At 40.8% G+C, this 16,362-nt stretch overlaps 1 protein-coding gene across 3 annotated transcripts in view; it reads left to right on the top strand.

Moving 5' to 3' along the window:
• Positions 1 to 16,362, top strand: part of SCP2 (sterol carrier protein 2) — a 161,924-nt gene that overhangs the window by 109,982 nt on the left and 35,580 nt on the right. The gene's annotated exons all lie outside the window — the stretch shown is intronic.

The raw sequence follows: 16,362 nt of genomic DNA, 5'->3' as shown, positions 1-16,362 counted from the left end.
TCCTCTAAGAGTTTGATGGTGTCTGGGCTTACATTTAGGTCTTTAATCCATTTTGAGTTTATTTTTGTGTATGGTGTTAGGGAGTGTTCTAATTTCAGTCTTTTACATGTAGCTGTCCAGTTTTCACAGCACCACTTATTGAAGAGGCTGTCTTTGCTCCATTGTATATTCTTGCCTCCTTTATCAAAGATAAGGTGACCATATATGCGTCGGTATATCTCTGGGCTTTCTATCCTGTTCCATTGATCTATATTTCTGTTTTTGTGCCAGTACCATACTGTCTTGATTACTGTAGCTTTGTAATATAGTCTGAAGTCAGGGAGCCTGATTCCTCCAGCTCCATTTTTCTTCCTTAAGATTGCTTTGGCTATTCAGGGTCTTTTGTGTCTCCATACAAATTGTGAAATTTTTTGTTCTAGCTCTGTGAAAAATGCCATTGGTAGTTTGATAGAGGTTGCACTGAATCTGTAGATTGCTTTGGGTAGTATAGTCATTTTCACAATGTTGATTCTTCCATCCAAGAACATGATATATCCCTCCATCTTTTTGTATCATCTTTAATTTGTTTAATTTCTTTCATCAGTGTCTTATAGTTTTCTGCATACAGGTCTTTTGTCTCCTCAGGTAGGTTTATTCCTAGGTATTTTATTCTTTTTGTTGCAATGGTAAATGGGAATGTTTCTTTAATTTCTCTTTCAGATTTTTCATCATTAGTGCATAGGAATGCAAGAGAATTCTGTGCCTTAATTTTGTATCCTGCTACTCTACCAAGTTCATTGATTAGCTCTAGTAGTTTTCTGGTAGCATCTTTAGGATTCTCTATATATAGTATCATGTCATCTGCAAACAGTGACAGTTTTACTTCTTCTTTACCGACTAGGATTCCTTTTATTTCTTTTTCTTCTCTGATTGTTGTGGCTAAAACTTCCAAAACTATGTTGAATAATAGTGGTGAGAGTGGGCAACCTTGTCTTGTTACTGATCTTAGAGGGAATGGTTTCAGTTTTTCACCATTGAGAACAATGCTGGCTATGGGTTTGTCATATATGGCCTTTATTATATTGAGGTAGGTTCCCTCTATGCCTACTTTCTGGAGGGTTTTTATCTTAAATGGGTGTTGAATTTTGTCAAAAGCTTTTCCTGCATCTATTGAGATGATCATATGGATTTTATCCTTCAGTTTGTTAATATGATGTATCACATTGATTGATTTGTATATAGTGAAGAATCCTTTCATTCCTGGGATAAACCCCACTTGATCATGGTGTATGATCCTTTTAATGTGCTTTTGGATTCTGTTTGCTAGTATTTTGTTGTTGTTGTTCAGGAGTTTTGCATCTATGTTCATCAGTGATATTGGTCTGTAGTTTTCTTTTTTGTGTGACATCTTTGTCTGGTTTTGGTATCAGACTGATGGTGGCCTCGTAGAATGAGTTTGGGAGTGTTCCTCCCTCTGCTATATTTTGGAAGAGTTTGAGAAGGATAGGTGTTAGCTCTTCTCTAAATGTTTGGTAGAATTTGCCTGTGAAGCCATCTGGTCCTGGACTTTTGTTTGTTGGAAGATTTTTTTTTTTTTTTTATGATACGCGGGCCTCTCACTGTTGTGGTCTCTCCCATTGCGGAGCACAGGCTCTGGATGCGCAGGCTCTGCAGCCATGGCTCACGGGCCTAGTCGCTCTGCGGCATGTGGGATCTTCCCAGACCGGGGCACGAACCCGTGTCCCCTGCATCGTTAGGTGGACTCTCAACCACTGCGCCACCAGGGAAGCCCTTGTCGGAAGATTTTTAATCATAGTTTCAGTTTTAGTGGTCATGATTGGTCTGTTTTTATTTTCTATTTCTTCCTGGTTCAGTCTCGGAAGTTGTGCTTTTCTAAGAATTTGTCCGTTTCTTTCAGGTTGTCCATTTTATTGGCGTATAGTTGCTTGTAGTAATCTCTCATGATCCTTTGCATTTCTGCAGTGTCAGTTGTTACTCCTCCTGCTTCATTTCTAATTTTATTGATTTGAGCCTTCTCCCTTTTTTTCTTGATGAGTCTGGCTAATGGTTTATCAATTTGGTTTATCTTCTCAAAGAACCAGTGTTTAGTTTTATTGATCTTTGCTATCGTTTCCTTCATTTCTTTTTCATTTATTTCTGATATGATCTTTATGATTTCTTTTCTTCTGCTAACTTTGACAGTTTTTTGTTCCTCTTTCTCTGATTGCTTTAGGTGTAAGTTTAGGTTGTTTATTTGAGATGTTTCTTGCTTCTTGAGGTAGGATTGTATTGCTATAAACTTCCCTTTTAGAACTGCTTTTGCTGCATCCCGTAGGTTTTGAGTCATCGTGTTTTCATTGTCATTTGTTTCTAGGTATATTCTGATTTCCTCTTTGATTTATTCAGTGATCTCTTGGTTATTTAGTAGTTTATTGTTTAGCCTGCATGTGTTTGTATTTGTTACAGATTTTTTCGTGTAATTGATATCTAGTCTCATAATGTTGTAGCCGGAAAAGATACTTGATAGGATTTCAATTTTCTTAAGTTTACTTAGGCTTGATTTGTGACCCAAGATATGACCTATCCTGGAGAATGTTCCATGAGCACTTGAGAAGCAAGTGTATTCTGTTGTTTTTGGATGGAATGTCCTGTAAATATCAATTAAGTCCATCTTGTTTAATGTGTCATTTAAAGTTTGTGTTTCCTTATTTATTTTCATTTTGGATGATCTGTCCATTGGTGAAAGAGGGGTGTTAAAGTCCCCTACTATGATTGTGTTACTATCGATTTCCCCTTTTATGGCTGTTAGCATTTGCCTTATATATTGAGGTGCTCCTATGTTGGGTGCATAAATATTTACAATTGTTAATATCTTCTTGTATTGATCTCTTGATAATTATGTAGTGTCCTTCTTTGTCTCTTGTAATAGTCCTTATTTTAAAGTCTATTCTGTCTGATAGGAGAATTGCTACACCAGCTTTCTTTTGAATTTCATTTGCATGGAATATCTTTTTCCATTCCCTCATTTTCAGTCTGTTTGTGTCCCTAGGTCTGAAGTGGATCTCTTGTAGACAGCATATATACAGGTCTTGTTTTTGTATCCATTCAGCCAGTCTGTGTCTTTTGGTTGGAGGGTTTAATCCATTTACATTCAAGGTTATTATCGATATGTATGTTCCTGTTACCATTTTCTTAATTGTTTGGGGTTTGTTATTGTAGGTCTTTTCCTTCTCTTGTGTTTCCTGCCTAGAGAAGTTCCTTTAGTATTTGTTGTAAAGCTGGTTTGGTGGTGCTGAATTCTCTTAGCTTTTGCTTGTTTGTAAAGGTTTTAATTTCTCCGGCGAATCTGAATGAGATCCTTGCTGGGTAGAGTAATCTTGGTTGTAGGTTTTTCCCTTTCATCACTTATTTAAATATGGCCTTCCACTCCTTTCTGGCTTGCAGAGTTTCTGCTGAAAGATCAGCTGTTAACCTTATGGGGATTCCCTTTTATGTTATTTGTTGCTTTTCCCTTGCTGCTTTTAATATTTTTCCTTTGTATTTAATTTTTGATAGTGTGATTATTATGTGTCTTGGTGTGTTTCTCCTTGGATTTATCCTTTACGGTACACTCTGTGCTTCCTGCACTTAATTGACTATTTCCTTTCCCACATTATGGAAGTTTTTAACTGTAATCTCTTTAAATATTTTTTCAGTCCTTTTTTTTCTCTTCTTCTTCTGGGACCCCTATAATTCGAATGTTGGTGCATTTAATGATGTCCCAGAGGTCTCTGAGACTGTCCTCGATTCTTTTCATTCTTTTTTCTTTATTCTGCTCTGTGGTAGTTATTTCCACTCTTTTATCTTCCAGGGCACTTATCGGTTCTTCTGCCTCAGTTACTCTGCTATTGATTCCTTCTAGAGAATTTTTAATTTCACTTATTATGTTGTTCACCATTGTTTGTTTGCTCTTTAGTTCTTCTAGGTCCTTGTTAAACATTTCTTGTATTTTCTCCATTCTATTTCCAAGATTCTGGATCATCTTTACTATCGTTACTCTGAATTCTTTTTCAGGTAGGCTGCCTATTTCCTCCTCATTTGTTAGGTCTGGTGGGTTTTTACCTTGCTCCTTCGTCTGCTGTGTATTTCTCTGTCTTCTCATTTTGCTTATCTTACTGTGTTTGAGGTCTCCTTTTCACAGGCTGCAGGTTCTTAGTTCCCGTTGTTTTTGGTGTCTGCCCCCAGTGGGTAAGGTTGGTTCAGTGGGTTGTGTAGGCTTCCTGGTGGAGGGGCCTGGTGTCTGTGTTCTGGTGGATGAAACTGGATCTTGTCTTTCTGCTGAGCAGGACTGCATCTGGTGGTGTGTTTTGGGGTGTCTGTGAACTTACTATGATTTTAGGCAGCCTGTGTGCTAATGGGTAAGGTTGTGTTCCCATCTTGCTAGTTGTTTGGCATAGGGTGTCCAGCACTGTAGCTTGCTGGTTGTTGAGTGGAGCTGGATCTTAGCATTGAGATGGAACCTCTGTGAGAGCTTTCGCCATTTGATATTACATGGGGCCAGGAGGTCTCTGGTGGACCAATGTCCTGAAATTGGCTCCCCCACCTCAGAGGCTCAGGCCTGACACCTGGCCAGAGCACCAAGACCCTGTCAGCCACTCACCTCAGAAGAAAAGGGAGGTAAAAATAGGAAAGAAAGAAAGAAAAAATAAATAAAATAAAGGTTTTTTAAAAAAACTATTAAAAATAAAAAAGTAATAAAAAAAAAGAAAGAAGCGAACAACCAAAGCAAAAAACAAATCCACCAATGTTAACAAGTGCTAAAAAGTATACAGACCAAAACCAAAACAAAAAGTGGACAGACAGAATCCTAGGACAAATGGTAAAAGCAAAGCTATACAGACAAAATCACACAAAGAAGCATACACATACACCCTCACAAAAAGAGAAAAAGGAAAAAAAAATATTAAAAAAAAAAAGGAAGAGGGCAACCAAATCAATAAACAAATCTACCAATGATAATAAGCTCTAAATACTAAACTAAGATAAACATAAAACCAGAAACAAATTAGATGCAGAAAGCAAACCCCAAGTCTGCAGTTGCTCCCCAGGTCCACCACCTCAATTTTGGGATGATTCGTTGTCTGTTCAGGTATTCCACAGCTGCAGGGTACATCAAGGTGATTGTGGAGATTTAATCTGCTGCTCCTGAGGCTGCATGGAAAGATTTCCCTTTCTCTTCTTTGTTGGCACAGCTGCCGGGGTTCAGCTTTGGATTTGGCCCCGCCTCTGCGTGTAGGTCGCCTGAGGGCATCTGTTCTTCGCTCAGACAGGACGGGGTTAGAGGAGCCTCTGATTAGGGGCCTCTGGCTCACTCAGGCTGGGGGAGGGAGGGGTACGGAATGTGGGGCGAGCCTGTGGCGGCAGAGGCCAGCGCGACATTGCAACAGCCTGAAATGCGCCGTGTGTTTTCCCGGGGAAGTTGTCCCAGCATCACGGGACCCTGGCAGTGGTGGGCTGCACAGGCTCCCAGGAGGGGAGGTGTGGATAGTGACCTGTGCTTGCACACAGCCTTCTTGGTGGCTGCAGCAGCAGCCTTAGCATTTCATGCCAGTCTCTGGTGTCCACACTGATAGCCGTGGCTCGCACCTATCTCTGGAGCTCGTTTAGGCGGTGCTCTGAATTCCCTCTCCTCTGCGCACCCTGAAACAATGGTCTCTTGCCTCTTAGCCAGTTCCAGACTTTTTCCCGGACTCCCTCCCGGCTAGCTGTGGCGCACTAACCCCCTTCAGGCAGTGTTCACACAGCCAACCCCAGTCCTCTCCCTGGGGTCTGACCTCCGAAGCCTGAGCCTCAGCTCCCAGCCCCAACCCGTCCCAGCCAGTGAGCAGACAAGCCTCTCGGGCTGGTGAGTGCTGGTCAGCAACGATCCTCTGTGTGAGAATCTCTCCGCTTTGCCCTCCGTACCCCTGTTGCTGCGCTCTCCTCTGTGGCTCCGAAGCTTCCCCCCTCCGCCACCCTCAGTCTCCGCCCACGAAGGGGCTTCCTAGTGTGTGGAAACCTTTCCTCCTTCACACCTCCCTGCCAGAGGTGCAGGTCCCGTCCGCGTTCTTTTATGTCTGTTTTTCCTTTTTTTTTTTTTGCCCTACCCAGGTACGTGGGGAGTTTCTTGCCTTTTGGGAAGTCTGAGGTCTTCTGCCAGCATTAAGTAGGTGTTCTGTAGGAGTTGTTCCACATGTAGATGTATTTTTGATATATTTGTGGGAAGGAAGGTGATCTCCATATCTTAGTCCTCCGCCATCTTGGAGGTCCCTCCTCATAGCTCTTTTATTTTCAGGAGACTAAATAATTGGGAGATAGAATTGTTCACGATAACTATAGTTGATATTTCTGGGAAGCCAGAAGAATGAACAAATCCAGATGATATATTAATGACTGAAAGAAATTGGCTTCAAGTATTGAAGATATTTTTGATAGTTTTAGTGATAGAACATATCCCACTTCAAAGTCCGAAGTTGTGAAAATAATTCTAACTCTGATGGTGCAGATATAGTTTTAAAATGAGGATTTGTTTTAAACAAAGTAATTTTAAGGTACTGATTGCACATGATCTGATTTCCTTAGTTTCTCGTTTAGCTAACTTTGATGGAGCAGCTGCTATATGCTTAGGCCCCTAAGTATGGTCCTCTGAGTAGATGGGGAAGGCAGACATACCTTTTTCAAAATGCTATAGAAGCCCAGAGGAAGAAATTAGTATGAAGGACCTAAATTTGAACTGGGATGACTAGGATTGCCCAGCAAAAGCGCAGAGGAAGGGCATCCCAGGTCTGTACATAGGTACGCAATTTGAAAATATAAGAGTGGTTGTCCTGTGTGGGTAGAGGGTGGATTATTTTGTTGTGCCTGGGTAGAGGGGCAGAGTCAGTAATACATAGGTGACAGGAGTTGCAGCTGTAACAGTAGATTGGACCAAGGTTTTGAAATGCTTCCAACGTTATGCTGAGGAGTTTGAAATTTATCCTACAGAATATGAGTTTTAGCAAAAGATTATGTGATTATATTGCACTTTACTTTAGGTAGATCAGTCTGGTATTACTTTGAGTTGAGTGGTGGAGGGACCAGAGGCCAGGAATCCTTAGGAAGCAGTTGCAGTAGTGTGGATAAGAAATGTTTAGTGCTGCAACAGGGACCATGAAAATGAAGAGGAGAGGTCTTATTTAAGAACTGTGACCAATTGCATTTAATTTACAGTTAAACTTTCCTTTAGACCACTTTTGAATATAAGTATTGACTCTGTATTATAACATCCTATTCATTTTATGTAAGAAACAGATTGAGGATAGATTTGCATTTTGTATTCTGTGAAGTGAAACCTGTTTTTAAACCCAACTTTGTTTTGTTTTTTCTATTTTTAATTAAGGTATAACAATTTACATACAGTGAAAGTCCACCTGTTTAGTGCATAGTTCTAAAAGTTTTGACAAACATGTACAGTCAAGTAACTACCACCATAATCAAGATACAGAACAATTGCATCACCCACCAGAATTCTTTGTTCACCTTTGTAGTCAACCCTTCCCCCTATCTTCCATTCCTTGGCAACCACTATCTATTTTCTTCCCCTTTCCAGAATACCATGTGAATAGAATCAAAAAGCCTTTGAGTCTGGCTTCTTTCACTTAGCGGAATGCATTTGAGATTCATTCATGTTATTGTGTGTGAGTAATCTGTTCCTTTTTATTGCTTAGTGGTATTCGTTTGTATGGATGTACCACAGCTTATCCATTCCCTGGTTGAGGCATATTTGGATTACTCCAATTTTTCTTTTTTAATGGAAAATTGTCTAAGTTAGCTTGAAAGTTTAAGTCAACAGGTGAAAACCCTAAGTGATATAAGAAGTTAAAAGTTAGAAGTAAAAATTGTACCCATGTATGTGTGCTCATAAACAAGGACTAGAGGAAGCAATGTGGAAAAAATGAATATAGGAAACTTGTTGTTAGTGGTGAGATTGTAGATGATTAGCCTTTTCATTTTCTAAATTTTCTATTTTAATTAGAAACCTTGATTTTGACATAATTTCAAACATACATGGAAAAATTACAGGAATAGTACAAGGAACTCCCATATACCTTGTACTCAGATTGTTTATATTTGGCCTCATTTGCTTCATCATTTTTCTACATGCATATATATATATATATGCATATATATATATGCACATGTGTTTTCTGAAATGTTTGAAAGTTGGAGACATTATGCTCTTTTACCCTGATATATTTTAGTATGCATTTCTAAAGACTAGAACATTCTATTACTCAACCACAGTATAGCTATCAAAATCAGGAAATTTAACACTGATAAAACGCTATTACCTACAGGGGCCCCAGGTTCCAATCTCTGGTCGGGGAACTAGATCCCACATGCATGCCACGACTAAGAGTCTGCGTGCTGCAAGTAAGAAGTCCGCATGCCACAACTAAGAAGTCCACATGCCACAACTAAGAGCCCGCATGCGGCAACTAAAGATCCCACATGCCACAACTAAGCCCCGGCGCAGCCTAAATAAATAAATATTAAAAAAAATAATAATAAAATAAAATAAATATTAAAAAATAAGTAAATTTTAAAAAATGCTATTACCTAATCCAAAGAAGGTATTCACAGTTTGACAATTATCCCAATAATATCTCTTTAAAAGATACTATAAGCTTTAGTCTTTCTCCTTGTCCAGGATCCAATTTAGGATCCTGAGTTCATTTAGCTGTCATGTCTCTTTAGTTTCCTTTAATCTGAAACAATCCCTCAGCCTTTCTTATTTCTTGACTTTGACTTTTTTGGAGAGTATAAGTAGATTCTTTAAGAATGGAATGTCCCTCAGTTTGCATTTGTCACATGTTTCCTCGTAATTCGGTTCAGGTTACACATTTTTTGCAGGAATACCACTGAAGTGATGATGTATCCTTAATGCATCATGACTGGAAGCACATGATGTGCATTATCCTATACTGGTGATGCTTAGCTTTGATTTCTTGACTAAGGTGGTATCTACCATGTTTTCCTCTGAAAGAGTTACTGTTTTTTCCTTTGTACTTAATAGGTAATTTGTGGTGAGATGTTTTGAGATTATGTAAATATCCTGTTCCTCATCCAACTTTTACCCGTTACTCATTCATCTTAGCATCCACGGATGATATTTTTCTAACTTCATCATACCTTATATTTATTAAGTGGTGTTCTGCTGTAAGGGAGATTCTCTTCTCTCCCATTAAAAAATTTGTTCATATTCATCTATATCGATAAATATATCGGTATGAACTCAAGAATTCATATTTTATTCAGTGGGTTATAATTCATTAGTATCATTTATTTTGACACTCAAAATGTCCCTGCTTTAGCCAGCAGGAGCCCCTTCTAGCTGACTTGTACTGTCTTGTGATTCTATTTATTACTTGCTTGCTTTCTAGCTCAAGAAGGTATTCCAGGTTCATCCTATATTTTCCCTGCCCCAGCCCTAAGATCAACCATTTCTTCAGAGAGCCCTAGTTCCTTTTAGTGGAGAATGGTATTTAGAAACCACAGTGTGGCTGCTGGCTGAGAGCTTGTTGTTATTACCTCCAGGACTTCTCAGGGGACACAGTGGACACACACACACAACACCACACACACACACACGATTTTAGTTTCATTTATTTTTTAAAATATTTATTTATTTTTGTCTGCGTTGGGTCTTTGTTGCAGTGTACAGGCTTCTCACTGCGATGGCTTCTCTTGTTGAGGAGCACAGGTTCTAGGTGCGCAGGCTTCGGTAGTTGTGGCACGCGGGCTCAGTAGTTGTGGCTCACGGACTCTAGAGTGCAGGTTCAGTAGTTGTGGCGCATGGGCTTAGTTGCCGTGCGGCATGTGGGATCTTCCTGAACCAGGGGTCGAATCCGTGTCCCCTACGTTGGCAGGTGGATTCCTAACCACTGTGCCACCAGGGAAGTCCCTTAGTTTCATTTAAAAAGAGATATTTAAGAACACATGCAAAGATCTTATCTGATTTTTATCTTTCTCCATACTAATGTAGCCACCAATTAATTAGCAGTTAGAATGAAGAAATTATAAAACTACTGAAATGCCACCTGTATGCGACATCTTTTTTAATTTTTTTATAGGCTGGAATTATCAGAGAGGCAGTGTTGATCAGTGGAAAGAACACCCCATCAACTTTTCCGTCACACTGCTTGCTTAGGACATGTTCACCTTTCCCTCAGTTAGAAAAGAGTGAAAATATCTACTTCAGGGATTAGAAAACTAACAAAAAGTACCTGCCACTCATTCAGTTGCTCAATAAACTGTTGATTTCTGATTTATCTAGCTATTTTCCTTTTTTCTTTCCTATTTCTGTAGTTCACGTCACTGGTTAAATTGTTGAAAATGGTTTTATATATTAAATTATAAATGTCACCTAGAAGTTTGGAAAAGATGAACTTTAATTTTTAGTTCAGAGTGAGGCATATATCCAACCTGTTGAAGTCCACAGTTTGGCTTTCTGGGCTGGATTTCTGTCTGTGATGGGGCCGTGTGCCCGTTCAGAGGTCAAGGGGAGTTGCTGATTGCAAATGAACCCTATTCTTTTGTCCTGTGTGTGTCGCACAACCATTTCTAATGTGAACAGACTAATTACTGGTAAAACTGGTAAAATGTTAGATTTAGGGATGGAGATTTGATTAAAATGTAGGATCCTGTATTCTTCCTAAACGCTACAAACAGCAGCAGCCACTTTAAAAATGATTTTTAACAGCTTTTTGGGGAAATAGTTTACATGCCACAAATTCACTATTTTAAGTGTACATTCAGTGGTTTTTTAGTATATCACAGAGTTGTGCAATCATCACCACAATCGATTTTAGAACATTTTCAACACCCCTGAAAGAAACCATGTACCCGTTAGCAGTCATTCCCCAGTCCCACTTCTTGCAGGCTCTGACAACCACAGTCTACTTTCTGTCTCTAAGGATTTGCCTATTCTGGACATTTCATATAAATGAAATCATACAATATGTGGCCTTTTGTGACTGCTGCTTTCATTTAGCATAATGTTTTCAAGGTTCATCCATGTTATAAAAATGAATGTAGTACTTCATTCCTTTTTATGGCTGAATAAAATTCCATTATAAGGGTTCTGATTTCTTCACATCCTCATGAACACTTGTTATTGTCTGCTTTTTTTTTTTTTTTCGCGGTATGTGGGCCTCTCACTGTTGTGGCCTCTCCCGTTGCGGAGCACAGGCTCCGGACGCGCAGGCTCAACGGCCATGGCTCACGGGCCCAGCCGCTCCACGTCATGTGGGATCTTCCCGGGCCGGGGCACGAACCCGTGTCCCCTGCATCGGCAGGCGGACTCTCAACCACTGCGCCACCAGGGAAGCCCTGTCTGCTTTTTTAATTTTAGCTATCCTAGTGGGTGTGAAGTGTTATCTCATTGTGGTTTTGATTTGCATTCCCCTGATGGCTAATGATGTTGAGCATCTTTTTTTTGTTTGTTTTTGTGGTACGCGGGCCTCTCCCGTTGCGGAGCACAGGCTCCGGACGCGCAGGCTCAGCGGCCATAGCTCACGGGCCCAGCTGCTCCGCGGCATGTGGGATCCTCCCGGACCGGGGCACGAACCCGTGTCCCGTGCATCGGCAGGCGGACTCCCAACCACTGCGCCACCAGGGAAGCCCCTGAGCATCTTTTCATGTGCTTATTGGCCATTTGTATATCTTAGGAGAAATACCTATTCAGATATTTTGGCCATTTTAAAATTGGGTTGTCTTTTTATTATTGAGTTGTAATAGTTCTTTAACAACCACTTTTTGAGGGCCTAGTATGAGCACCAAGACCATGCTAGGTGCTTCTTCTTCACTGCTTTGTTTAATCCTCATAAAAATCCACATGGTAAGTTTTGTACCTTGTTTATAGATGAGGAGATTGATGATCAGAGTTAAAACAATGTATCTAAAGAGAGTCTTGAGTGGTAGCGGTCAAGACTCTAACCTTCATCTGTCTGAGTTCAAAGTTCCTGTTTTGTTGGCTACTCTGTGCTTCTGATTTTTTTTTTTTTTTTTTTGTGGTACGCGGGCCTCTCACTGCCGCGGCCTCTCCTGTTGTGGAGCACAGGCTCCGGACGCGCAGGCTCAGCGGCCATGGCCCACGGGCCCAGCCGCTCCGTGGCATGTGGGATCTTCCCGGACCGGGGCATGAACCCGTGTCCCCTGCATCGGCAGGCGGACAATCAACCGCTGCGCCACCAGGGAAGCCCCTGTGCTTCTGATCTTTGACGTTGTTGAAACAGTGCCTGTGTTCTAGACCTTGGAATGAAAATTTCAGGAAGCATAGAGGGAATTCATACACTAAATAGTTAATCTTCAGAGTCCCTTCCAACATTTTATATACTAGATTTATTCCAGAAAACTTATGTATAAACCAAGGTAAAAAAAATAAAAATAGTCAGACTTCAGTCTCTGCTAAAAGAACTTCGAATATAAAGAAATCATGAGGTGCATCCTTTTGTAATATGAGTAAGTTATTTTCTGAGTTTGTGTAAGTTATATTCAGCTTCCCTAGAGCAGGGCACATATCAAATAAATTGTAAGATATGAGGGATTTTCAGAAAATATTGATATAACTTTATATATTAATTTTTTCCCTAATCTGGATGAAAAGTTGGTTAATCATTAACTGAGTGAACTTTTCAACAGAAGCAAAATAAACATCTGTGACCTGTCAGAACTTGTCTGAACTCTGCCCCATAAAGTATCAAGATACATTGTATGTACGCTGAGAAGTGTCAGTTATTATTTTATCACATACAGTTAGGAAGTGTCAAGCTTGGAGAGGGCACAGTGATGTTTATGATTAAAGGCTGAAAAGTTGGACTATTAATGAAATGAAACTGGCTTGTGGAGGACTAGTTGTAGCCACTTGATTTTAGGTCACTCATTCAGACTTTTGACTGAGAAAATGGTGTACCATAGATAATTCTGCTCTAAATGGAACAGGAAAAAATTAGAATTTAGCTAAGAGAGAATTCAGTGTAATTCAGTTCTATTCAGTCACTATTTACTGAATACCTATTGTGTGTCAGGAACTGGGGATATAAATAAAGATTTTTTTTTTTCAAAAGCTGTGGTATCTGCTCTTGAGAAGCTGACATTTACTAGGGTTTCACGGAAAGGGAGTTTCCTGGCCTGGATCTTGAAGGGTAAAATAGAATTTGCTAAGACGGAGGTATTCCAGACACAGGGAGCAGCAAGGGCAAAGGCATGGAAGTATGAAGTAGCATGCCATGCTCTGAGAATTGCATGTATTTCAGCATGGTGAGCGCTTACTTCCATTCCTTGTTGTGATATTAATATGATTTCTCTAGTAGGTTCACTTTTCAACCTCTTAGACTTTCCATACCCTCCTTTCACCCTCATTTTCAGCTGATTACTTTTGCCTTGTATGTTGTTGAAAAAACAGAAGCCATTAGACCCAAACTCCCTTATCTTCCATCCCAAGACTTATAGACCTATCTAGCATTCTACCCATCTGATCCTCTTCTTCCCTTGAGTCTCCTCCTCTTCCTTCATAGGTCACTAGATCTCATCCCCCTTCACCTTCTCAAGGCTTCTGTCTCTTTTCCCCTGGTTCATTACCATCATCAGGCAAACATGCTCTAATATGTTAATCTTAAAACAAAAACAAACTTTCCTTAATACCACCCTCCCCTCCAGAGACCACTCCATTTCACTGTTCCCCTGAAAGTAATGTCTCAAAAGAGACACACTGTTTCTATTTCCCTCTCCTATTCACTCTTTAATTTACGGTAATCTCTACTGACTTCTGCCTTCCAACACTTGCTTAATATTGCTTTTGCCCAAGTCAGCTGAACTCTTCATGTTGCCAGTCCAGTGGGTATTTGACCTTTGGCAGCATTTGACATAGTTTCCTCCCTCCCTCCCTCCCTCCCAGATTCTTTCTCCCCTCTTGGCTTCTATGACATTATGTTTTTCTAGTTTTCCTCTTGCATCACTGGCTACTGCTTCCTCTTCCCTCCCAGACTTCTAAATAATTGAGATCCACAGGGTATTGTCCTATGCTTACTTCTTTCTCTAGAATTCCCTCAAGTTGAGCTTGTCTCTTCCCATGGATTTAAATACTTTCATTATACTAATGATTATCCGACCTTATCTCCAGCCTAGACTGCTTCTGAGCTCCAGACTGTCATATCCAACTGCCTTCTTGTCTCACAAAGGTCCCATACTGACTGTGCCTGAGATGGGACTTTGATCCCCTTTACTCTCACTGCATTCTTCCTTTTGTCAATAAATGGCACTGTCATCCGTTCAGTTATTCAGGCCAAACACCTAAATCATCCTTGCTCTTTCCCCTCCCCCTTAGATCTCTCTCGTGCCCAGCAGCAAGGCTTATGGATTCAATGTTTAAAATACATTTTGAATCCACTTCCTTCTCTCCATCTCCACTGGCAGACTGCCTCCACTTCCTATTTGGACCACTCCAGCAGCCTCGTAACCCTCTCCCCACCTAAGTTCTTGCATCCCAACCCCACCAATTCATTGTCTGCACAGTTGTAAGAATAATCACAAATCAAACTATTTCACTTCCCTGTTTAATCATTTCAGTGGTTTCCCAAAATCCCTTCTTTGGCCTGGATGGTCTGGTCCCTGCCCAGTTCCCCAATTTAATTTTGTGTCATTTTGCCCCCACTTACTGTACTCTAGTGACTGGTCCTCTTTTACTTTCTTTTAACATGCTAAACTCTTTCCTCTCTCAGGATCTTTGCAAGTTTCCTCTTTGAATATCTAGCTCCTTTTCTTCCTTTAATTGGGTCTTAGCTTAAATTCACTTGCTCAGAGACATCATTCCTTGACTGCCTTAACCTCGGTTCCTCTTTTTGTCTGCTTCCTAATACTTGTAATTATTTTGTCTGTTTACTTCTTTTTTTCCTGGAAAAATATAGATTCAGTGAGGACTGGGACTGGGTCTGACTTGTTCGCCATTGTACTCCCAGTACCTCGAACAATGCTTGGCCTGTAGCAGGCAGTCGTTAAATATTTATGAAATGATAGAAAGAAGGAAAGGGAAGAGAAGGGAAAGGAGAAATGGGTGGGGTGGGTGGGGAGAAAGAGAAGGAAGGAGAGGAGGTAGAGAAAGAAGGAAAGAAATGCTTTGCTTACTGAGCAGCTGCTACGCTCTTGACTCCTTCAAGTATATCCTTCCCATGTTTGTTGTTCCAGTCCTGGCCTCAGCCACCGCCAGGATGCTTGTGGTATGTCAGAGGAATTACTTAAAATCCTAAAGTGCCCTCACCTTCTTCAGACCTTTCAGTTTCTCTCAGCATCTAATGCTTGAGGCTCTGCAGCCTGTAATAGTCGTGGCTGTCATTTTTTACCATGGGCCAGGATCTCTGCTAGGTACCTTCCACACGGGATTCCACTTAATTCTGCAAAGTCACCGGCACCCTCCACCTTCTTCCCTGCCTCCCCACCAGAGGTTGCACAGAGATGAAGTAGCTTGCTCAGAATCGCATAGCTAGTGAGTGGAGGAAGCCTTGAGATTCTAACCCAGGCTTTTGTAGCTATAGGGACTATGTTCTTTCTGCCACATCAGGCCATTTATCTATAGTTGTTGCCCAAGTATCAAGCAACCAATAGACGGATGTTAGTAAATTCATATCTTGTGTCATAGCTAAAAAATAAATCTCGAGTCCAACCTCTGCTTACTCCCCACTTCATTATACCCTGTTTAATCACCATCGTCTCTTGCCTGGACTACTGCAGTAGCCTCTTAATTGGTCTCCCTGCCTCCTCACTTGCCCTCTTATAGTCCATTTTCCAGCTAGCAGCCAGATTTATTTTTTAAAACATGTAAATGGATTGTGCTACTCTCCAGCTTATACCCTGCAGTTCTCAAGGTACTTAAAATAAAATCCAAACTCTTAACTGTGACCTGTAAAGCCCCTTGTTATCTTGCCCTGCATGTTTCTGTGACCTTAGGTCCTTCTCCTCTGCTCTGCTCCAGCCATACTGGCCTTCTTATAGTTCCTTTAACTGCTAAGCTAGTTTCTACATCAAGTTCTTTATACTGGAAGTATAGAGCTGACTTCTCCACCTAAATCTTTACATGGCTGGCTCATTTACATAATTTAATACCTAATTTAAATATCACCTCCTCAGAGAGGCCTATCTGACTAGGCTATCTAAAATAGACCACCAGGGGTCTAAAGAAGCCGCCTTACAATGCAGGGGACACCGGTTCGATCCCTGATCAGGGAACTAAGATCCCACATGCCTGTGGGGCAACTAAGCCTGCGCCACAACTACTGAGCTCGCGTGCCTCAACTAGAGAGCCCGTGTGCTACAAACTGCAGAGCCCACATG

The sequence above is a fragment of the Delphinapterus leucas genome, chromosome 1 (assembly GCF_059928025.1).
Source record: "Delphinapterus leucas isolate spDelLeu-1000000601 "Yukka" chromosome 1, BTC_Dleu_Yukka2, whole genome shotgun sequence".
Taxonomy (NCBI): domain Eukaryota; kingdom Metazoa; phylum Chordata; class Mammalia; order Artiodactyla; family Monodontidae; genus Delphinapterus; species Delphinapterus leucas.
Note: the sequence above shows the minus strand (reverse complement) of the source record. Positions and strands in the feature narration are given on the sequence as shown.